Source organism: Pteropus alecto, unplaced genomic scaffold, assembly GCF_000325575.1.
Source record: "Pteropus alecto unplaced genomic scaffold, ASM32557v1 scaffold164, whole genome shotgun sequence".
Taxonomy (NCBI): domain Eukaryota; kingdom Metazoa; phylum Chordata; class Mammalia; order Chiroptera; family Pteropodidae; genus Pteropus; species Pteropus alecto.
The window spans coordinates 17,898,169-17,922,925 of record NW_006439568.1 but is presented as its reverse complement, the minus strand read 5'-3'; the positions used below and the strand labels follow the sequence as shown (position 1 = coordinate 17,922,925).

The window sequence follows — 24,757 nt, the reverse complement described above, 5'->3', positions numbered from 1 at the left end:
CAGTTATGACTCCTCACTTTGAGGCTTGAGAAAACTTAAAAAATGGTTTAATTACTGTTGTCCCACTAGACCTAACCACCATGAGGGTAGGAACCTTGTCACTTTTATTCACCGTGCGTACCCACAACCTAGAATAAGGCCTGGCGGTCATTGAAGAGGTGTGCCAAAATATTATTGAATAATTTAATAATTGTTATAAAGCATTAACATATTATCTAAATTATTTGTTGAAAGTATTTTCCTTTACTGTAGTTTTTATATATCTTTTGATACTTTGACATATAAAACTCTAAGTAGATTTATGCTACCTTATTTATTTTTTTATGTAGACTTAAGTCCATTTATTTATTGCTTTGTGATTTCTTTTATTGTGCCTAAAGTATTATTCCCCACACAAAGGTTTGATTAATAATCAATTCTGCTTCTTATGGTCATTATTTTTTGTTTACTTCTTAAAAAAACAACCTAAAATTTATTTTTTAAATTATGTGAGATAAGGGCCTAAACTGATTTTTCTTTCTAAACTGCTAACTAGTTATCAACTTAATTAATTCATTCATTAATTCTTCTCTTTCTGTTGAATAATGTTTTATTAAATGTTTACAAATGAGAATCTGTTGCTCAATGTTTTAGTACCATGATCATTACTAGATGATATTTTTATTGTTCTGATTTTATCTCATGTTTGGAAGATATGTACTTTTGATATATATTTGGGTTGGACTATAATATTTGTTTGCAGCTCTTAACCATTTATCCCTCCACATGTTCAAGAGATGCATTCCATTATGGTAGCCACTAGCTACATATGACTATCTAAATATAAACTTATGTTAATTAATATTAAGTAAAATTTAAAGTTCTGTTTCTCAATCACATTAGCCCTATTTCAAGGGTTCAAAATAGTTACATGGATGAGTGGCTACCATATCAGATAGGGCAGAACTACAGAACATTTTCATCATCACAGAAAGTTCTATTGACATTGCTCTCTAGAGTGATATTTTCAAATTTTCCAAAGATTTTAAAAATAGAATGCCATTATACATTTAAACTACTTTGAGAACTATTGGCATCTTTATAATATTTGGTTTCTACTACAAGGAGTATATTATGCAGCCACATTTATAAAACAAGTTATTTTTTCTCATTAAATTTTGTGATTTTTCCAATATCATTAGTGTTTGTAGATGATTTTAATCCAGAGTTTTTAACTTTTAAAATTATATGTTTTTAATTTGCCCTTTAAGTATTTTTCAATTTAGATGTTTTACTTTAATTTTTAAAACTATAGTAAGCTTTTCTAAGAGAAATGTTGCATTTTATTATATTCTTCAAGTTTATTACTATAATGGTCTGCTTGATTTAAAAAAAAATTGTTTTATTGTCTTTTTCTCTTCCAATTTTATTTACTTATGTTCACTAGTTAATAAATTCCTAAAGGTTATTAGTTTTTAAAAGGAAGTATCAAGTTTTATTCAGTATTCCCTCACTTTTCATAAATCTCTGGGCCAGTCTCCTCTGAGACATTTTGATGCTTTAAGATGATTTTCTGTGTTCCTATCGTTACCTTCCACATGTATTTCATCATTTGCTTTCAGGAAGTCTTACGTGCATCACTGTGGAGTTTTAATCGGTCATTTTGCTGCCTCTCCTAGGCACTCTGAAATCGAAAACTAGTTATAGAAAGAGCTAGCATTTGAACACAAAACTACCAAAACCACATAACTTGTACTTTTAAAAAGTTATTTTTAAGAAAATTTCTGTTATTTTTACATTACACATAATTTCTAATTGTACTTCTTTGTAATGTATCTACTTTTTAGAAGCTATTGGAATACCTAATATTTGGCTCGGGTTTGTAAATGTTTTATGAATTCTTGTAAAGATTTAATTTTTGTTTTTAGGAAACAAAATGATTTCTAACATCTAATTTTGTGCATATAAGTTGTATTTTGTTAGTTATATTGTCCAACTTCTCTATATATTTTTATGTCTCAATGTATGGCATTATAATAATGGTTTGTTTATATTTTCCACTCAATGGTATTGCTATTGATTTTTTAAAATTAATATCCTATAACTTTAATTTCTAATTTCTTAAAACTTATATGATACAAATATTGTCAGCATGCTTGTATTTTCCGTTATGTTGACTGATGTTTACCTATGTTTTCATGTGGAAACATTTTTGACATTTTTAAATGTTCAGTGAAAAAATTAATATGTTTTTGTTTTTTATTCCAATTTTAAACTTGTTTAGTTACTGTCATATTAGATATTGCATTCTGTTTTTGTGATCCTAATGATTCTATTTTAACGTTGTGTTTTTTAAATATATTATTACTGCTTGGTTTTAATATCTTTAAACATATAGAAGGTAGAAATTCTAGTAAATGTTATGTTAAAGTATTACCTGATTTTTAAAAAATATATATTTTTATTATCAAACCAAAATAATTTAACTCTCTTTTAGAGAAGAATAAAGATTAGGTGATTTGACTTTTTTTCCACCCCACTTCCCTGTTCTCTATTCATCTAATCTATGTTTGATGTTTGATAATCTTGTTAAAATTTAATTCTTTTAATATATAGTCTTATATTCTATTTTATTAGTTTACTTCAAATAAGCATTTAGATTCATTAGACACAAACTTCATTTATTTGTAATTTGACATTTTTAAAAGTATCTTTTTATATTTAGCGAATTTCAGCGTTCCCTGAAAATTATTTTTAAGCACAGTTTTGCCATTCTTAATTGTTAATAATTCATCTCTGTGAAATTGGGAGGACATCTTTTAATGAGGTCTGCAGAAATCATATCTTATGACATAGTTTCTAAGCCTGGCAGATCTGACACTGTTTGGTCAACATCACATATAAATTTTAGAGTCAACTGAATGTAATGTTCTTTAACAGCTTTCCTTTTTGCTGTTTGCCATTTATTTATTTATATATTTATTTGTTTATTTGTTTATTTATTTGTGATCTACTTTGGTAGAGTGCTAACTTTGGAGAGAGAAGGTAGACTTGGGATAAAAAAAGATGATTCTTTACTAATGCTCTTTGAAAATATAACAAGGATGAACTTGATATTGATCTGGGTTATTTTTCTTAATCTCAAATATGGGGGCTTTCTTCAATCTAGAAATTCTTAATATGCATACATTTTTAATATTACACATAATACCAATTCATCATTTTTTCTGTTTACTTAAATTTAGGACTATTATTAGTGGATTGCATCTCTATAACCAGTCTTCTCTAGTCTTCCTCTCCCACCTCTCATTTTTTCAACCTGTTTTTATCATTCTCTGAATTCTCTTGTGGTTTCTCATCATTTGTCATCAGCATCACTAATTCATATTTTCTGGACCATCAAGTGTGCTGTGCATTATTGCTTATCATCGTACTTTTAATTTTTGTTATTGTGATTTTATTGCAACAGCCTTTTCTTATTATATATTTAGCTTATTTTAAAAATGCCTTTAAAATCTTACTGAAAAAACGAAGCATATTTTAAAAATTATTATTACATTTTACAAATAAATATTTCTGGGGAGACAGGGAAGGCTTTCCTTTCTTAGTTATTAGCATATTTATCTTGTGTTCCAATTTCTCTCCCATCTCTAACCCCCAACACCTGGGGAGAGGGCCTTAATTTATTTTTGTAAACATACTGAAATAGCCGAGCTAGCCAGGCTATAAAGCAGAAGATCAATACGATTTAAGATTTCTGTTGTCTTTCTCAGCTTTGTCCAGTTGCCGGTTCTTTCTCCTTCTCAGAGGTGAAGATGGCAAAGCCAGGATCACAGAATTGGGTGTCGTAAATGGTTCTTGGCCAAGTGCCAAGGTACTCAGTTCATGACGTTTTCTCCTTATCAGCGAGAGTTCCTAGTGAGATTTGTGATTTCCCTGGCATTGCAAAAGAACCAAAATTGAGATCCATGTGGGAGGCTAGTCATTCTAAGGGACTTTTGTGGTTATTGATAAAATGCAGATTTGGCCATAGGCCCTAGGCTCTTATCACAAATAATAGAAAATGATAAGAGTCCAGAGAAGAAATCTAAATGGTGTAGGAAGCTGAAGGATAAGCAGGTTCTTTCCACAATCGGAAATATGCTCTTTCTTGTTCCTTGTGTACTGTTGTTGCATCAGCCAGTTTCATGGGGGTTTTAAAGGAGTGGCTTTGTGTCTTCATTCTCTCATATTCTTAGAAATGCAGTTCTGTATTGTAGAAAATAGATTTCATTATCTAACCTATTCCAGAAAGTTTTTTTTTTTAACTAAACAGATGAATTCCCTGTTTTCCCCTCTTTGTTTTAAATTTATTTAAGCTTTAGGTTGCTAACGATCCATCCCATTTTTTTGTCTTATTTCTAGGTGATCCGAGATAGACAAGATGTTACTATGTTTTGCATATAGTAATAAGACTGGTTCCTATTAAAATATGTATACTGTGCTCACACAGTATAAATCTGATTTTTGTAAAGAGTTTTTGAAATTTTCAGTAGCTGTGTTTGGAATCCTGGAAGATTTCTTGAAAACATTTTAGATCCTCAACTCATCAAGAGCTTATAAAAATAGCAGATCAACCTGACCAGCACCCCCTCGCATCCCTCACTGTAACTCTTCATAGGAGGCCGTGCACTGTGAAAACAAAACCAAAACTTGAGAAAAAGGTAATGATTTCCACAGGCTAATTTATAACTGCCTCATCTGTGTCATAGTTAAATCTCGAAAGAGCTCTGGGAAGCATGATGTACTGGAATCTCCCCACGTCTTCCCCAGGAGCCGAATCTCCATATGGTACATGAATAATTCTCAAGTGCAATGGAGAAAATAAATGGCCCAACCGACATTGTGTGTCTCTTCAGATGTGGAAAGGAGGCCTCATAGAAAATGATGCTATGGAACTCGTGAGTCAGATTTGCATCAGTGTGTACACCGTAGCCCCAGAGTAGGGTGGAGCGTTCTTCAGCAAAGTAGAACTGAAATGTAGAGGAAGAAAATGACCTCTTGGGTTTCCTGATGAGAGATGGTGGTCCACTCTTATCTTGCCCCTCATACTTTTGTAGGAAGGTCATAACTTGTATTTGCTTCACTCTGTCCTTCCTACAAGTTTGGAACACAGGTCATTGTGTACCAATGTGTGGTCTGTATGAGAATAACTTGGGGTACAGGATTCCTGGGTCTTATCCCAGAGCTGCTGAATCTTTAGGACTGGGACTTGAAAGTCTGCATTTTATCAAACTTTCAGTGTAAGTCTTAATTAACACTAAATTTGATGCTCATTAAAATAGAGACCAGTGGATAAGACTGTAGACAAAGGGGAAATGGCAGACCCAAAGGCAGGCATTCATTTTCTCTGGGAATGAAAAAGGAATCAGTATATTTTCACAAACTTTTTCTTTTCTTTTTTTTTTTTTTAACTTCTTTGATACTTAAGACCAATGTTAGCCTGAGTCCAAGATAGAATGCTGGAGTAGGGAAGATGGTGCTGGGTGGCAGAATACTTTTTTTCTTTTTGCTGTCAGAAAGCATAGGGTAATAATAGCTAAAAGGAAGAATCAGACTGAATGCTTTAGTTAACGGTTAATGATGTCCATTAATTGATTTAATTTCTTGCATTTGCTACTAGGATTTGTTTATATTTTTCCAAGCCGAGAGTAAAATATTTCAGGTACATAAAAGCAGAGAGCGAGGGCTGACAGAATAATTTTCTAAACAATGGCAGGAAAATATTTGAACCAGGAAGAGATTATCATAAAAATCATTCACATATTTTGCTTCACGCTGTATACACTATACTGGCTCTAAGTAGTAATGGCTCAGTAGAAAAAATAACGATAAAAGCAAACTGAAAACAGTCTATAAAAAGACGAATTCATGTTTAAGGCAGAGCTTCATTTGAAAACAGAAAAACAGATATGTCTAGATGTTTCGAATTAGATGTATTTATTTATGAAAGTCAGCATGGATTTAAGAGCAATGTGAATTAAATATTCTTAAGGTGCAAATTCTCTTGTATTTGTTTCCATGCATTGAATATTAGGTAAATCCTGATGAGTCTGATATTCTCGTTTTCTATTTGGAAGGAAGGGATATGTATTTCTTTGTTTCAAATGAGAGGGTGATTGGGGCGAGACTCTTTCTAGGTTTTCATTAAATGTGGCTATGTCAACAACACCAAAATAAGAACTTTATAACTTACCATCTTCAATAGTTAGGAAATGCATTTTTACTCTCATAACTTAAAGGAGAAAATGAAATTCTGTTTTACTTGAAAAGAAGATACCAAGCCTGTTTTTATTCCCACATATCATGCCATATAGACACTGATGCCAGAAGCGCATAGGAATGTGTCTCATGGAGGCTGTCGCAGGGTTTATGATGCAGATACTGCAGTGCTGTGAGCCAGCAGAGGAGAGTTTATTTATGTGAGCTCTCCACCTTTTGGCTTACCCTATAACTTCTGCCTGTAAAGGTGCTTGCTTTTATTCTATTGTAGGCTTTGTTGCCAAAAGGCAGAGGCTATTTCCTTTTTTAAGAGTGCCCTTAGATGCTTCCTCCAGGTTGTGACTGCCGGAGCAGTTTGTGGATAAGGCAGCTTTGTTATCACTGGCACCCTACCCGCTCTCCTAATTCTCCGGAGAGTAAGTGTTCTTAAAAATATAGCTGTATCGAGTGCCTCTGTGTCTTTAGATACTCTTTTAATGTGCTAGTATAAAGTAAAAGTCTTTTTGAAGATATGTTTTATGGGGAAGTGCTTTCTGGGGCCTCTTGAGATGTTCGCAAGTGCTGAATCGAGGTACCTTTATGGTGGTTTAATGGCAACATAGAACACTTGTTATGAAGTCTCCTTTTGATGCGTATCCCAGGGCATGTCACAATTAGAGGGGAGTGAACATGTTGATTTTGTTTTTACTTCTACTCGCAAAGCCCCCTTCGTCTCGTTAGGGTTTTGCAACTATAGATCTGCTGGAGGTTTTATTCATGCCCTCAAAGATGAAAGCGATCTGCCAGAATGGAAATTTGGAAAATTACACGTACACCTGTGAAATTAGGCAAATTCTTATAAAGTTTGTATTCCAACCAATACGCGGGATCCACAACAGTGCTTTGTTTTGAGTGAGGACTTTTTTTTCTGGCTGTGCAAAGAACATCTGTGCAGGACTGTACAGGCTCAGGGAGAATATTCATCATTATTTACTGTGTCAGACCCAAACAGAGGGCCAAATTGGCGGCATTCCAGGAGCAGGAGGCCACACCTATTTGTGAAAAATGGAACAGATTTCCGTAGTTGCCCTCACCTTGACTGTTGGGTTCAAGGTGGCGGGGCTAGGACATGCAGTTTTGTGAGCCTCACCTGTGGGTTAACAATGCAGGTTGGCCACCGTGCTGTGCCATAAAATCCCACAGGCCACACTCGGTTTGAGGACTGGCCTGATTATAATGAGGGGTTGGAGTGAGGGACGGTGAGCAGAGGAACGTGTGATCTAGCTGAGACCACTTGCTTCACACCGATTGCCATTGATGGATTGGCCTGCTCTGTCTGGCTGGGCAGGGTACCCTTCCCTGTCTCATGAAATACTAGACTCTCAAAAGAGGAGGATGAGAATGCTGTGTTGTTTGAAACTCCTGGTCTTCAAGAGACTCAAACAGCAGACTGTAATTTTTAAAAATTGAGATGTTGCCCCATTTATATAAAGACTTTCCTTCTATACTGTAGCCAGACACTTGTGAGGGTTCTACAGTAAAACAGCTCCCTGGTCCATCATTTGCTCATCTAGGACGTCTGGAAGGATATGGAAAAGTAACATTTGGAGTCAACCTGAAGTGGCTACAATCTATTCCATGCCATTCCATAATCGTCTGAAACAATGTGATTTGTGGGCTCCCTGGACTTTCTGGCATTATATGGAATGATTAACCAGCACTAAATAACCCTAACCTGCCACTGATAGGGAGTGATTACATCGAGTTTCCCAGGTGAAAAGTAGTTCGATCACAGACCATCAGTAGCAGCACACAAGGCGTCTAACCATAATTTATGCATGGAGCCTATAGTAACTACAAAATATTGTAGTTTCTCATAAGTGACAATATGAATATAATTTATACTATTGCAAAGTAACTTCTACATAGCATTTATATTCCTGCACAATTGTTCTTGAGCATGTGTCAGAATCATCTGCAGAATTTGTTAAAACACAGATTGGTGGGCCCTGCCCTCACTGGTTTTGAAATGAGATCTGTAGTGACTTGGATAATGAATTTTGAATGTCTAATAAAGTTCTCAGGTGATGCTAATGCTGCTGGTCCAGAGAACCACTCTTTGCTGACAAACTGCTTGTAATCAGCTAATGAAGTCAGGCATCATTTCTAGAGCAGCTATTTTAAAAATTATTTTTAAAAGAAGTTTCAATCAATAATTAATTGCACAGTAAAGAATCATTTTAATAAGGCAGGGTTAGAAAGGATGTTATTTAAAATGAAAAATTAGAAAATGGAAATTGATCTAGTTGACGAGATGAGGGTGAGATTAAAATTTTTTTAGTTAAGAAGGAAAAGAAAGTTTATATAGAGTGATGAAAGCATGATGCAAATATTTTTGTTGATTTTTTCCTCTAAATTTTTCCCCAAAATCTTTGCAGTAAATCGATAATTTTCCTTCATGTAGCTGTATATATAATGATTGTTTTCATATGAGACAAATATATTATATATGAGACAAAGAAATCTATACTGATTTTTTTAAGGACCGTGCTTGTTTTATCTTTGCCTTATGAAATTGTATTAGAAAGTTAGTCATCAGAGTCCTTTGCCTAGTAGTCATTGTCTGGCTAGTGCTTTTGTTATTGTTGTTGACTTTTTAAAAAACAACAAATACATTTTGATTTGCTCTGGAAAAAGAAATTTGTATTTATTCTAGAGTCTAAAGGCTACATCTACATATTTTTTGTTTTTCTGTTTTTATGTATCTCTACTCAGATAAAATAATTCTACAAATCACATCCTTTTTACTTATACTAATTTAACTTTGTTATATAACTCTGTAGGATATTATCAACTAATTCACAGAATTCAGTTTTGTTAGATAAAAATACTAGTTATATTTTGATAGTGCTTTTAAATTTGTAAACAAAAAGTTTTTTCTGGTGTAAGTCTATAACGTTATAAGCTTTGATTAATTTACTTAATAAATATTTCTTAGCCACATATCATTTTTAAGAAGTTCCATGGATAGGTTCAAATCCTTTCCTTTCTTACTCATAGTGCCTTTAAAAATCTAATGTACTGTAATCATATTCTGGGTAACACCTGATGTTTTGGTTGTGACAGCAGTATTCACTTGGGAGAAGGAGAATGCTGCTCGCGTAATTCCACATCCCTGAACGATCTTCTGGCAGGCCGAGGGTAAATGGTGCCAGCTTCAAATAACCAGGAAAGGGCCATGAGTTTCACACCGTTTCATGGAATAAACTTTCTCCAACAATACAAATACTAATAATTTAAAGCTATATGTCTACACTTAAAAAAAAATGTCCCAGTATAATCCCTCCTTGATTTGGTCTTCCGCTTTATTACAGTTAAAGTCAACTGAAAAATTCTCATTGGAGTAAGTATTAAATGCCATGGCTAATTGCAAGATACTGTACTTGCTGCTTCCAGTTACAAATGTAGGTAAAATGGAATTATAACAGAGGAAATAATAAAGATGCACAAAAAACTAGAATAAGCCTTTTCTGACCTCCCCATGTTAAAATGGAGTATTTAAAAAAAAAAAAAGTCATGCCTAGTATGCATCACGTTTGTCTCCTTAGCTAGAGTATCCACTTCTATTGGGGTGGGGTGTACATCTCGTACACTGCTATTATTCTGGTACCTAACAGAATGCCTGCCAGGTTCTTCACACTCAATAAATACTGATTAAATGAATAAGAAAGTGAATGGATGAATAAATGAATACATGAAAGTCTCATAAAGAGAACAAAATAACATACAAACCTTGCATCTTTTGTACTTATTACCAGCAAATAGATAGCATTTTATTATTGAAATACATCATCATCATTTAAAATATATAGTATTAGTAATGAATATACTTTCAGATTTCTTCATGATAGGGTTACCATCTTCAGCAAACCAAGACTAGCTTTATGGGGGCTCTGGACTGAGACCCTGATTTTAAAATATTCGAATTTCAGTGTCATCTCTGTCACTAACTTTTGGGATCTATGCACAAGTCATTTACTAATGAACTGAATTTTTTCAATGCCTGAGATACTTTCTCAGAGTAAATTAGTCATTAGAGATTCTAGTTCAAATTTGTCTGTATTTCCTCAATTGACTTTATTTTCCCTGTGATATCAGTGTTTAATCTGCTGTGTAAGATTAGTTGCTGTTTACTAGGTTTGTGTATGTTCTAAGCAAAATCGTTATTTTCTTATTAGCATTATTCATTTAATTTGAAGGTTTCCTAAGCAAAGCGTTTCAGGGGGAAAAAAAAAAACATTTAACGAATTTAAAATGTTTTCACATTTATATATAAGAAGTGTTATTACTGCCATCTATATAAAAATGGCCAAAAACCTTGTAGCAAAGAATATTTCTCTATTTTAATAAAATCAAAGAGTTCATTTTTCCCCCTAAAGAAACAATTTGAATAAAACCTCACCCCCTTCCCTTCATTTTACAATGGAGTATGGTCAAATTCAGACCTCCATTAAAAATTCTCTAATATCTTTTTTACATTAACATTTCAAAACTCAATTTAAGTATTCACAGATCTCATTTTTAATAAACTTAACAAAATTCAGGTAATTTCCTTCAACTTTCTAGATTGAAGGACAGCAGTTGGTACAGATATAAAAAAGATGTACAGCTATGAGCAAAGCCCAAAATCAATTATATATAAGAAATAACATAACACATGGAAAGAAATTAATCAAAAAGTAGAATTTCTACTATAGGCTTCTCTGGTCTACTACCTGCAGGCAACAAACGCAAATGAAAAAAAAAATCAACATTCTTCTGGCAGATAAGAGAAAAATTAATAAAAATGTTTCTTTCCTACCAGATCCCCTGATGCAACTATTGTTAAAAGTGAGTGACTGCAGGAAGAACTTGCTTGTTTAAAATACTGTTTTTTTAGACTACGGAAATAAGGGTTTTTTTTTTTTTTTTCTTGCTGTTAAGCTCAATTACATGAGTTAGTATGGATTTGCACTGTCCAAAGAGCATCCTTCTTCCTTGCCCCTTCTCATTAAATGGCTCTGTGGGATATGCATGAGACAAATAGAATAGGAGCCAAGTGAGAAGCATTTTGAGGTGTGCCTACAGGGTAATGATGATTCATAAAGAAGTCTGAATGTAGCGGCTGAGAACTCTAAGAGAATAACTACTGAGAGCCACAAAATATGCCCCAGATGAAATTAGTTAAAAGATATTAGTACTCTAAAAATAGAAATGTTCCTGCTCCATAATGAGATGGGAAGGGGCTCCTTTTTGTGGATTTCTGCTTTTTTAATTTAGAGTTGAGTTTTTATTTTCCATTTCTATTTGAACAAAAAGAAAGTATGAAACTAAAAATCTTTCCTATTAGAAGGGCTTTATATTTTGTATTTTATGAACGCCATCCAAAATTAACAAAGAAATATGAGGCTAGAATACAGAGTATTACGTAACAAGACACCCAATTTAAATGTCAGTTCAGTGCCTCATTTCTACCACATATAGAAAAATGTAACATAAGTTTAGAATAGAAAGTTCTATTTTAATTTCTTTTACCTATCTACCTAGCATACCTGTATAGAGTTTTGTCGTATTTGTGTATTACATGTGAAATGTGAACCAGAATTTGTCTATCCCTAGTTTATTTTATCATATTTACCTTCTGAAAGGTAGCATCCCATGAAAAATGTGGCTCAATTGTTAGTAATAATTAAAGCATGGTATACGCTTAATTGTCAGACTTGGAGATCTCTGTTGTTTTGTATGTAGTAGAAGGTTTTACGTGCCTCCTAATTCCTTTGTCTGAGTAGACCTTTTGCAAAAGACTTTAAAGGAGCGCAGAACAGGAGCTGGTAACTTGGGGACAATGCCACCATTTTCATTTTCATTAATTCATTAAGATTTTGAGAAATTTATTCTATTGATATATATTCTTCGTTCTGTGCGTGAGTAAAGTGATATAAAGTTTGTGATGGAAGTATTCATTTTAATAATACAATCTGATGTAAAAATGACTTGAAATGGCACAGATTAAGAAGCACCAGAATAAAAAGGTTTGGAAATATTTGTGTGTTTGGGGGGGAAATTCACCTCGCAGAATTTCTGAGCACGCTGTGATAGATTGTTGTAATTATTGGGAATGATAATATTTTAATGTGACTTTTTCCTACCTGTCAGTTGCAATCAAGGCTGCCCAGAATTCTGAAACAGTCTCATTTTGCTAGGTGGCTAGTCTTGTGCAGCCACTAGAATGCTTAGAATATTAATGCACGGAGAGGAGATTGAATACTCTCTATAGTGGCATTATGACAAAGTGTTTTGTTTTAATTAAAAGGCATGTAAAACCTAAACAAAATATTTGTAATAAATTAATGCCTATGAGTACTCAAGAGAAAGGACCCCCTTTGGGGGATATTGCATCGGAACCATAGAATTTGGCATTTTTTTCCTTTCTTCATACTTGACACTGTATATTAATTTCTGTAGAATTTAATTTCTTTTTTGGATGCCTCATTTTGAAGTGCTTTGAATTTATATGAACAAAGATAATCTGATATTTAGGTGAGGGTGGGTTGAGTTTATTGTAAGTTACCTGGGGAGGAAGTTATTTATTAAGACAACATAGGTTGAAAGACACATATTTTTGATTAAATACTTGTTTGTCCTTTTCGTTTCTTGCATTTCCTCATTGTATTGCTTACTTCAGTCCCCTTCCTTCTGAATTCTTATATATCTTTTATATTTTTTCCCTGAAGTTTTCTTTGTCACCGTCTAGCTCTTACTCCAGTGAGTGACTAGGGATGGGTGTCAAGGACTTCTTTAAACACTTGAGATTGTAGCACTGATTTTTCTCATAAATTCGTTTATCTGGGAAGTAAGTACTCCTCAAACTGCATCATAACCACACAAATCCATTTTTAAAATTTTTATTTTTTGCAGTTATCATGCTACCAATCTATACATTAGGATTGCTTAATCTCTAACGTCTCATTTGTCCTTTGTTCAACTCCAGATCACTGAAACAACCATCACATGAAAAACTCTCTCACACTTGGGCTCAGCTTTTACAGGATAGTTGTTGATCCTGGCTAAATGAAAAGCTACCCCATACCCTGGACGGCCATCAGCGTTGTCCGGCGTTGTCAATCTGCATAACCCTTTTGCTTCAGCTTTATTGCTGGAGGGTGAAGGCAGCTATGGTCAATTTAGATGGTTCCAGGGAACCCAGTTGTCTCCTTTTTTGAAAATGGAAACATTCCTTTGCACGCACCAGAATGTCCCAGTAATATCTATTATTTATCCAGTATAAAATATGAAAGGATGCATACTCATTCTGAGAACTGATTAACAGCATTATGAGCCCAGCATATATCATTGTCGTATTCATAGCTTTCGGCTGTACAGCTAAGTTTTAGTATTTTAAAATGAGGAAAATATTTATATTTATAAACATTAAGACCATTAATTCTGGCTAGTGTGTTTGAATATCTGTAAATCAGAGGCAGTTGAAGAGCTGAAATTCAGATTTCCTTAACTTGCCTGCCAAGTGTCCTCAATCACAAGTAATTTTCTCCATGAGGGCACATGGAACTCAGTCGTGAGCCTTTTCTGAGTAGATATTATTATTTGTGTCAAATTATGTGTGGTGATTTTTCTGAAGTGGACTTCTGTGCCCACTAATCCATACACAGAAGTTTCCTTCATTCCCTCCTTCATTGGTGCTATTAATTGTACTTGTGCTTCAAGTGTCTCTTACATTTTTAAAATGTTAGTTTATGGCCATGGATTATCTGTAAGGTTTTCCTATAAAAGAAACATGCAGTATAGAGAGTAGAATGAGACCTGATCTTAAACCATAAATACTATTCATTTTAAGAGAATCTTTTTTTTTCTAGAGACTGGTTTGATGGCTAAAGGAACATTAGTAATTTCATATATAAATCTGATGCTTGCTTTGGGAGAAATACAAGTTGGCCATTCAGTAACCATCCTGTGGTTTGTTCTAAATATTGACGTTGAGATCTCGTGTATTTTGAACAGTTAGCTCAAAAGAATTTTTCACCTTTCATTTTGATTTTTGTAGTTTGTTTTTGAAAATAAGTGCTTCTTTTGAAATTATATGCTTGGACTTGCAAATGGATAAGCAACACAGAATAAAACAGTCCCTGGGAATATAGAATACTATATTATCAATTAAGATTTTATCCTAATTTTTGATAAATAAAAGTTTTAGATATGTATAATGTGGATGGCTTGGTTAGAGGCTTATTAAGCATAGATCAATGCTTTGTGGTTTTGTTCCCTTTTAAATTTTCACATGAGCTTTTTTCATTTTTTAATAAAACTATTAAATTTGAATTTGATATACTGTGGGAGCCGATTTAAGTCATTGAGTATTTTAAATAATTGTTCAGTTTCATATTATCCTTAATAAAAAATTCTTCTAAGAATGGTAGTATACATGCTCAGAATTTCATTTTTTAAAAAGAAAGCATTTTTATTAGTATTAATTTTATTCTTATAATATGCATTCCTTCTCTTTATAATATAGACTTTTATAATTGAAGAGCATCCGGAAATAAAAAAGGAATTCACTAAAATATATGAACTATTAAAAATATTTATTTTACAGTTAGACACCTTTTTTTGTCAGCAAAACTTGAGTATATATTCCAAAAGAAGGATATCATTTCTGTTATAATTTCTATTATATGGCCCTAATATTAGTTATAACAGAAATGTTATCACTTCTGTTATAACTAATATTAGGGCCATTTCTTTACAGATTGACTTTGTATGGATATAAAGAATATAAATAATTAAATATTAATAATTGATCATTTTAGTTTTGATAAAGTCTACAAGATGATCTTTCTGATTTTTTGGAGGGTGTCTAATTTTTGTAGTATATATTCTCAGATTACGAAGAACAGCAAGAGAATTCTCAATTTTTAAGGACTATATCTTTAAGCATCTATGAATAAATGGTTAATATGAATTAATCATTTCTGAAGATTTTTGTTTATGAGTTATCTATATTTTATAGTTTTATTTATGAAGGAATGTGTTCATAACTACCAAAGAATGCTTTGCATAATAGTATGGCATATTAATAAGATGTTCTTTAAAATTTTTGAGTTTTTACTTCAACATTTTACTTATTAGCTTGTAACTTATTCTGGTTAATTAACCTTGTGAGCTTTGCTTGTTAGATCTATAAAATAAAAATAAGAATAATTCTCATACCTACCTTGCTGATTACATAAGAAAGTGCTTTGCAAATCCTACATGAAACACAAATGAGACAGCTTTACATGTCTTCTTTTAACCAAAATTGTTATAATTATTTTGAAAAAAAAGATGGAAAATATTCTATTACTCATTAGACTCAGAATTAATAATTAGAATTATCAGATAAATGTTTAATGATTATAATATTTTACATTTTTACTTTTATATCTTGCCTATCTTGCTACTTGACATTTGTTTTAAAAGATAAAAGACTATAGTTTTAAGCTCGAAAGAATGAATAAGAAATAAAAACTAACATCAGATCCATAACTTTTGAATGTGGTTTGTACAAAAGTCCATTTTTTTAAACCTTTCACCTTGAGTACAAGAAAACACTTTACTAGAGTATCTAGAATTAGGACATCCTTTCTTCCTTAATATTTGTTATTTTGAAGAAACAAAGGAAAAATATAAATTTAAAAAGGACAAAGAAAGTCCATAAGAAATTTTTTGCTTGGATGTCCATTAATTAAATCCATGCAACTAATTCTGTCCGTGAAAAAGTGACACGGATTCAGCCGTTTGGAAACTTTCTTTTGAGAAAACATCAGATGTACACTGCTGTATGCACCTATCTCTGTTTGCTTACACATATATAAAAATTATAATATATGCACTATTTAAATTATATACAAGGTTTGTCCTTTGGTCCTGAAATTTTCCGAGCACACTGCTAAGAAGTAAGAGACAGAGACCGCCTAAGCCTTTTAAGTATGTCGCCTGTCTGATGAGAATGCTGACATGGGTGACAATTAGTGCAAATTACCATAATTGTATTCTTTGGATAAGATGCCACATTGCTTCTTTAGGAGCAAATGCAGGCTTCTGCTTAGTAAAAGGCGTCGGAGACTTTGATTCTTCAGGGCAGTCAGAAGTTGACCGCCAGCCGTGTGGCATTCCCATGCCGTCCTCTTCCGGTCCGCCGGAATGACTGCAGCCCTCCCCCTTCCCTTTCAGTAAAATAGGCCATTTAACGCAGTGCACCTCACTCTCATTCACTCTAAGGAAGTTGTATTTTTATACTGAAAAAGTATCACATAAATACAAATTACATTTTTTCATTAGAAAACTACTTTTCGTTTCAGGAAAAATTCAATTAATTATGAATAGGGTTATGCTTTCATCAGGGGGAGAAATGTGTAATTTTTCTTCAAGCCTCAAACACATATAATGAAATCTTTTCTTGGAATCCACTCTTTAGGATGGATTTTTAAAAGTATAGACTTTATTAAAATCTCAGTTCAATTAAAACGCATTGAATTACTTTAAATCTTTATTGAAATCTTAGGTAAAATTGTACAATGGTGTAAAAGAGACTTGTACTCTTTACCAGGTAGTTAATTCTAACAAATGAACATGAAGTGCACAGTTTCGCTCTTCGGGGAGAATAAAAAAAAAAATCAGCTTTGGGCTTGGAGTTGGGGAGTGGGGCAGGCCTGGAGGTGGAGGTGGCTTTCTGTGTAACTTCAGGCACTGGTTTCCTTCCGCTTCTCCACGTGGGTCAGTGTTACTTGTCAATGTGAATGTGGCATTATCTTGCCCGAGTACCCCTGGCAGTACCATTTGGTCTCTTCATAGAATACGTTTTCCTCACGACCTTAATCCAAAAGATGCTATTTCAGGATTTGATGTACCATCTTCTTTGGATGTTTTTGGTACAGTGTCCCTGATTCTTTTTCAAGGGCCACTAGAAGATGCCATTGAAGAGGAAGAAGAGTGTCCATCGGAGGGAACGGACATCATTTCAAAGGGGGACTTCTCGTTGGAGGAAAGCTTTTCCACAGAATTTGGGCCTGAAAATCTGAGCTGTGAAGAAGTGGAATACTTTTGTAACAAAGGTAATCATTAATGGTTGGTTGCAATACGTGAATGAGTCCATTTACTCAGATGAGTTTGTAATGTTTAAAAAACGCACTGATATAAAGGAAGAAATGTGCTCGAATTGCTAATACATAGTTCAACAGTCTGAAAATATGTTCAGGAATTTTTAAACATAAAATATTTCTAAGGATAAAAGAAGTAATTCCAATTTAATAAGTCCTATTGTATATTTAAACAAATAGCTTCCTGTTGATTGGCCAATTAACTGTGAACATTTTCATGTCGATGGACCAGTTATGAACATTTTGTCTTGATTGATTAACTATAATATTTAATGTTTATAAGTTATTTATTTTTTCAACAAATATTTATTGAATGTCTGTTGTTCGTAAGGCACTGAACGAGGCATGGAGTATAAGCAGTGAGTGAATGGGGCAGGGTCCCTGCCCAGGGTTCTGGCTCACCCCTTTTGAGGACTGAATGCCTTAGGTGTTTGACATTCAACACAGAGGGTGGTGCTTTTTTAGATATTGTCAAATAAGAAAATACACACTCTTCCTCCATTTTAAGTACTCTTTTGACAAATTAACATTAAAACGAAAGAACTTGAGACAGTATGTCTCATATTATATCCAGCCTTGACTTGGAGCCAGTGGCACGTGCCAGCAATTAGGGCCTCACTGAGCATGCACACACTCATTCGTTTGCTTTTTTTTCGAAAGTGAGTTTAAGGTTTCTCACGGTTCTTTTTTATTTTTAATTTTCATTTGATTGTTTTGTCTCTACAAATGAGGGAGTCTTCTCTTGCCTCCTGCACCCAGGTATGGTTTCACAAGTGTTTGGATCACTTCCTTGTTTTAGAACAGCTCCCTTTGCCATGACATTTTCCCAGAGAAGGTGATTGAGAGGGTGTGTCTGTCTCTGAATCTCTGTGTTTGCACCATTTTTATTCAGATCTGTGTATTTTTTAGGCAGACAGAGAAATTGTAGTGATTTTTTTATGCGTTTATGTCAATTTGTTGACCAGACTGGACAGTCTAAAATCAAGGATGTTGATGTAGTTTCATACACAAAAGAAACTGCTAATAACACACATTCTCAGTACTCAAATGTACATATGATACATATTATTAAAATTCCAAGATGACTTTCTCCTGTTGCTGGTATTAGAAACCAAAGAAGTCAGCCAGTTTCCATCCCTGTTGTCAGTAGAACCCAATGCACTAAAACTATGGCGATGGGATGATAGCATCACACCTGGACACACGTAAGTTCAGAAAACCTCTTTGACCTTTAACTCCTGAAGACCTCAAGATGACTTCATAACCTGGTCCTTGTCTCCACATCTGAGACTGGTTGAAAATGAGATTGGTGCAGACAAAATAGACCTTCTTTGTTAGTATTGAGTCAGATTTCAGGCCAAATAAATATTTTCCTTAGTTGTTCTGGATGTTAAAACTATTTCTTTATGATATATAGCCACACCAATACATACAAGAGCTGGCTGGAGATGGAGAGTTTTTAAATCTGTTCGAAACCATCCCATTTTCATTCTTTATCAGGAAGTGTGCTCCTTTAGTGCATTGAGGAGCACCTACCTTATATTGTGGGTTTGGAATAAAGTCAAGGATCAGGGGTGAGAAGGCCCCATTTTATTCTTCTTGCTCTTGTCCTTAAAAGAGTTTGTGTATGGATTCAGACATTTCTTGTCAATTTGATTAATCCAGGGACATATTAATGATAGGTGTTATTAGATATGTTTTGCATTTGGAGATGATCATTGGTTGAGGCCTACGTTTAATGAAGGAATATAGAATTCCAAGCTTTAAGTTAGTAGTTTCTTGGAAGAAAATAAACTTATGGCAGTTGTTTACACGATTATATAATTATGGTCTCAACACATTAAAAATGACAATCTTTAAGGTACTAAAAATTGTTTTTGAATTATAATTATTAATAACATTGTTTAGTGGATATTATTATTAACTGATGAACAGTTGAAAATTTGAAAAATATATCAAATATATATAAATATTTAATATATAATATAGACAATATATTAAGTAATATATAATATATAATCGAGACATTTTATATTATAAAATAATTTTCTGATGTTTAGTTTGTAACTAGAAAGTGATGATAGGTGGGAATAAGAATTATTTTCACATACTATTTTTTAGGATAAGTACTGCTATTACTATTTCAAGCTGCTGTTGCCTTATGAAATAGGAAAATAATTTCATTATTTTACTCTCCCATAGAATGCGAGACCCGGGGATGCCCACTGAAGTTAGTAGGAACTGGTGTGAAAAAAAGAGATAATTCTTTGATGCATATTGCATCCCTTTGGGGTCATACAAGGGATTCCATCCATTTTTCACTTAAGTTGATTAGCTACAATAGGAAGACAAAATTTTCTCTCTGGAAAATTAGAAACTAATCTTTCTGTAGATATTCACATATTAGTCTCAGTGACATATAATTATGTTTTCTTGCCAATTGCAGGGAAGAAGATAGATTAGGCGTTAAAAGAATATAAGGATTTAAATGGTTAATGATGCCAATATGATTTAAAAAGCATGTAAGAACTGTTTTTAAGAAAAATATTTTTAACTTGGCATCATTGATGAAACTTTTTGCACATATTCAAAATCATTTATGACAGCTTAAAACTTGTCTCTCTCTCTCTCTCTCTCTGTGTGTGTGTGTGTGTGTGTGTGTGTGTGTGTGTGTGTAGGAAAATGAATTGATTTATTTGGAGTTTCTTCATTTAAAAATCTAACCATAATCAAAATTTAGCAGTGACTTAGTTGCTTTATGGGTTCCAGGGATATCATTTTTGAACATCAATTTTTTTTTTCGTATTAAAGAAATGATAGTAGTTTAAAAACTCAGATCACGAAAACATGGCTAAAATATCTTAAGTTTTCCAAAGTATTTTAACTCATTGTCTAGAAAGAGTATGGATGATACACATATAGTTGCAATATATCTTCATTTATATTGTAGCAGCTGTTTTGTATGAAAGCAATCATATGTTATTGTAACTTTCCTATTTAAAAGAAAATAAAGTACTCCTGTTGAGACATAACTTATTATAGGTTAAAGTTCCTACTTCCTTTTGAAATCGAGCTTCTACGTTATACAGGATATGTTCATGTTTAGAATGACTCTACTTATTGGAGTATTTCCCTCAGTTTCACATGGATGTTATCTATTTTCTTGTTGTAAAAGGGTAGACTATTTTTTACAAGTCTCAAAGTATTTATTAATATTAGTAAAGTTGCTGCTCATCATAAAAGATGTGATTAAGTATGACCCACATCACTCTCATAATGTAATATTCCACAGAAATATCAAAAAATGTTGATCAGAACATTGTCACCTTTAAATGTGTAGAATTCTTAATCATATGACTCTAAAGTGTAAAGATTCACAATTAAATGTGGAAAAGATCACCTTTAGTAAACCCTTAGTCACAAGCCTAAAATTTGAACCTGACAATTCTATTGAAGTTTCCTGTGTCACCTCTACTTTGGGTTCGTTGCATATTTTATGTTTCTACTTTTCATCTTTGAAATGAATGAAATGAACAACATTTATTTAAAAATACCATTTCAAACTTGCTTTGATACCCTTAGATTTTAAGAATCTTATCAGAATATAAAATAATACTTTTAATTTGCACCATCCTCTTTTGTTCAGTGAGTTTAGATCTTTTGGCATCTTGCCTCACAGTATCTCTGAGAGGAAGGAAACAAGCAAGAATTATTTCCTTGAATTTACAGATGACGAAGACATCAAGGCTGGGTCCATAAGTGCTACACATTTCCTGTGGTACTGGATTATTTGCTTCAGTGATTTTTTTTTTCTGCCTTCCTTCTGGTTTATATAGTAAACATAGAAGTACATCCACACATGTTTAGAACTAAGCAAACTAATATAAATTAAAATATAGATGGTCTAGAAAACAACATGAGGAGCTTTTAGTCATGTCACTGCTGGCAGGTGAGAACTCTTTCATTTATTAGCTATTCTTAGATTAACTCAGAGACAGTAAGCTTCATGGTGGAGTTAACATGGAATAGTTCTAAAACTGGTCTACTATTAATTGTTTAGAAGAGAGTTTCCTCACTGAAATATTCACGTTTATTAATGACTAAAGTGAATAAAGATTTCTTGAGATACTTTGCAGAAGAATGCCACAGGAGATGTGAACAGGAAGAAAAGTGTCAGGTCAATATCACTGTAGGCTGGTAGAATGTAATGCTATTAAAAACAAAACAAAGCAAAACAAAAAAACAAAACAACAACAATAACAAAAAACCCTCTAAGGAAACTGCATGTCAGTGAACTTCGGATTATCAATAATGATTATCTAGGAGAGTTACCAAGGGTCCTTACAAACTATTCTCTGATGACATCTCTAAACAAAGGCTGAAAGGGAAAATGATACCATCAAAGTTGATTTTGGAAGAAAAGCAAATTTTTTACTTCTAATTTCTAGGTATGAAGGATGCCAGAAAAATCACTGGGTGCAGGGCTTAATCTGGAGAGAGAAACTAATATTAGAGCCCTTCAATGTGGAAATATTAGGTTTGAAAAAAGAGGGCCTAATGGAGATCCATAAAATAAAAAGTGCGACAGTAGATTTTCTTAGCACATTCAAAAGATTTGACATAGATAGTATGCAGAACATAAAGGTTATATTTCTCTTTAAGCTTTAAAATAGAAAATGCGAAGCATATTAAAGGAAATAGAATAAAACCTGAGTTACTCAGACTTGGATTTAGCTCTATCCCCAGAAGTAATTAATACCAAACCCAAAGCAAACATAAACAGATATTTAATTAGGTTGGCAGAAGCTTCCAGTTCTGTTCAATAGATCAAATTCAATACAACTCAACCCGTATATTAAATACTTGCTATATGCTAGACCCTCTTCTAGAAAAGTCAATCTCCACTCTCAGGAGGAGGGAGAGAGAATAAATGATTAAACTCATATTGTGTAATATGATGGGTGAGGTTGAGCCCAATGAAGAAAAACAAAACAGTGTTTTGTTCATGTGTGTATGTATATGCATATGCACGAACGCAGGCTATTTTATAAAAAGTGATGGGGCAGGTGAACTTTGAGCAGAGACCTGAGGAAAGGTACTCCAGTGTTGAGTCAAGCCAGCTGTACCTATGAGGCTAGTGTTGCAGGAAGCCAGAAGAGGACAGCAGAGAGCTGGGGAGCAGGACAGGTGTCCTCATACCTGTGGAACTTTTTGCACTAGGAATCTGTTGGATTCCCACCACTGTGGAAGATTTGGGAGAGCCACAGAGGAGAGTTGAGGTATAACTGGGGGAAGAGGCATGGTCATGTCACAGGCTGTATATACCTAGAAAAACAAAAGCTGCAGAAACTAAAGGTTAAAGCAGGACGTGGACGCCAGCAAACTGGGGAAGCTGTCAGGAGATACAGATAACCCCAATCAGAATCATCCCTTTAGCCAAGGGCTTGATGAGACTCCATCTGTAGCTCATTAATGTGGCTTCCGGAGGAGCAGTTGGGGGTGTTTGAGAATGATATGAGTCACTTTGCTCCCTTCCACAATACCAGAGTTGGTGATGTGTTTTCTGTATCTTTTCACATCTTTGAATCCAAAAGAGAAAGAGTAGGAGGCATGAGGATCAGAATCGGTTTCATCATTGTGCTTAACTATTCTGCCAATAGGTTGCCAGATGTAATGAAATGTCCCTCTCCCCCACCCCCTTCCTTCCTTTCAGTCAGTATTTTAGCTTTGTTTAAAAATTAAGAAATAACTGAGCAAAAGCTATATTTCTTGTTGGACTGTAACAAAACTTAGTCTAGATTATTGGCATGTATCCTGCCCCCTTCCCACGTTAAGGTAAAGCAAGAAAATTATTATCTAGATCCTTAACACTGAGAATAATAAGAAGAAAAACATGGCTTTTTTGCAGATTTGGTTGTAGGAGTAGTAACTACTTGTTCTTCATTTGATCCAGTGTCAAACATTCATGCTATTTCCTATTTTCTTCTTTTCATTTTATTATTATTTTTTCAGTTCAGAGGATATGTTTACCTATCTTTCATACACACCTTTCCATCAATGTGGGTTCTTTCCTCCTCTTATTCCTTTAATGATACGTCTTTGCCTCCTCTGCTGCTTGGGCAGCTGGAATCAGAATCTGTGAAAGATGGCTCTGCTCTAATCACTTTGAGTTCAGTGAGGAAGGAGCTTCTTTACAGGCAACTTTGTTCCTTTTTTCTTAACAGGATTAAGAAGCTGAGCTTTTAAAATTCTTGCATATAACATTGACATTTCCAGAGTGTGTTTGGACCAGGGAGTTCAAAGGGAAGGAATAAAAAAGAAAAACCAATATGACTTTGTTTTTTACCTTGCTGGAGGAGCTGTTTGTGCAAATCGCCTATAAGCTTATTGACCTGAATCTTTGACTCCTTGTTTTTTCTGGATTTGGCTGGAGTGGAGACACTGATGGAGCCTGATAGAGCTGATTGAACAGCCCCCAGCTTTGCTTGGCACGGACCTGCCTTCCCTTCTCCGCCACCTCCTCGTCCCTCCCCATGATGTTATTGTTCCTTGGCAAACTCTCTGTTTTCCTGGATCCAGGACTTCTTTTGTAAAACTTTTATTTAAATTTGTCTTAACATAAGTCATCCAGCAAAATGCAAAGTGAAAAGTAATTCGTTTTAGAAAATAGAAATAGAGCATAATAGTGTCTTATATTTTCATCTCATGAGATTGAAAAAAAATACCTAAAAACCTCGTGACATGTAGTATCACTCTTTTATGGCCATCTTCAAATCCCTAAAATGTAGTTTTTCTTTGGGATCAGATTGATTTTTTTCTGAAACCACAACTCTTGGAAAAAATGAGGGAGCATTCGAAGGCAATTTATTCTTACAGGGGAGTCAGCATTTTCTTGGTTTTGATGGAACCAGAAGGTGTACAAATTTTATTCATGACTTATTTATATGTAAAGGTCAGATCAAGCTTGGTCTGTCTCCTTCATCTCTGATCTCAGATATATCATCATAACAATTTCAACAAAACTGAAATGATTGATTTTACGCAGTGTTGAAATGACTCATATCATTTATATGAATCGTATATGATAATACATGCCACTTTTTTGCATATGATCATGTAAATTCATTTTTTTCCTGTGAGCCGATCATCAATAGATCTCCACTTACAATCTGCTAGATATTTTTTGAACATTCAAATTTGATAAAATATATAATTATATGATTATTTTATAATTTATGAAACAATTTCATATTGTAATAAAGTCTTTTTCATTCTGCATCTGACATATAAGATGTCGAGAGGTATTTGCCTAAGTTTTAGTTATATTTTTATTTTATATCAGCTTC

General features: G+C 33.7%; 1 protein-coding gene across 1 annotated transcript in view; it reads left to right on the top strand.

Moving 5' to 3' along the window:
- Nucleotides 1–24,757, top strand: part of ZFPM2 (zinc finger protein, FOG family member 2) — a 420,267-nt gene that overhangs the window by 73,382 nt on the left and 322,128 nt on the right. The window contains exon 2 of the mRNA XM_015592968.1: nucleotides 17,211–17,366. The gene's annotated coding sequence lies outside the window, so the exon portion shown is untranslated. The remainder of the gene's footprint in view (nucleotides 1–17,210; nucleotides 17,367–24,757) is intronic.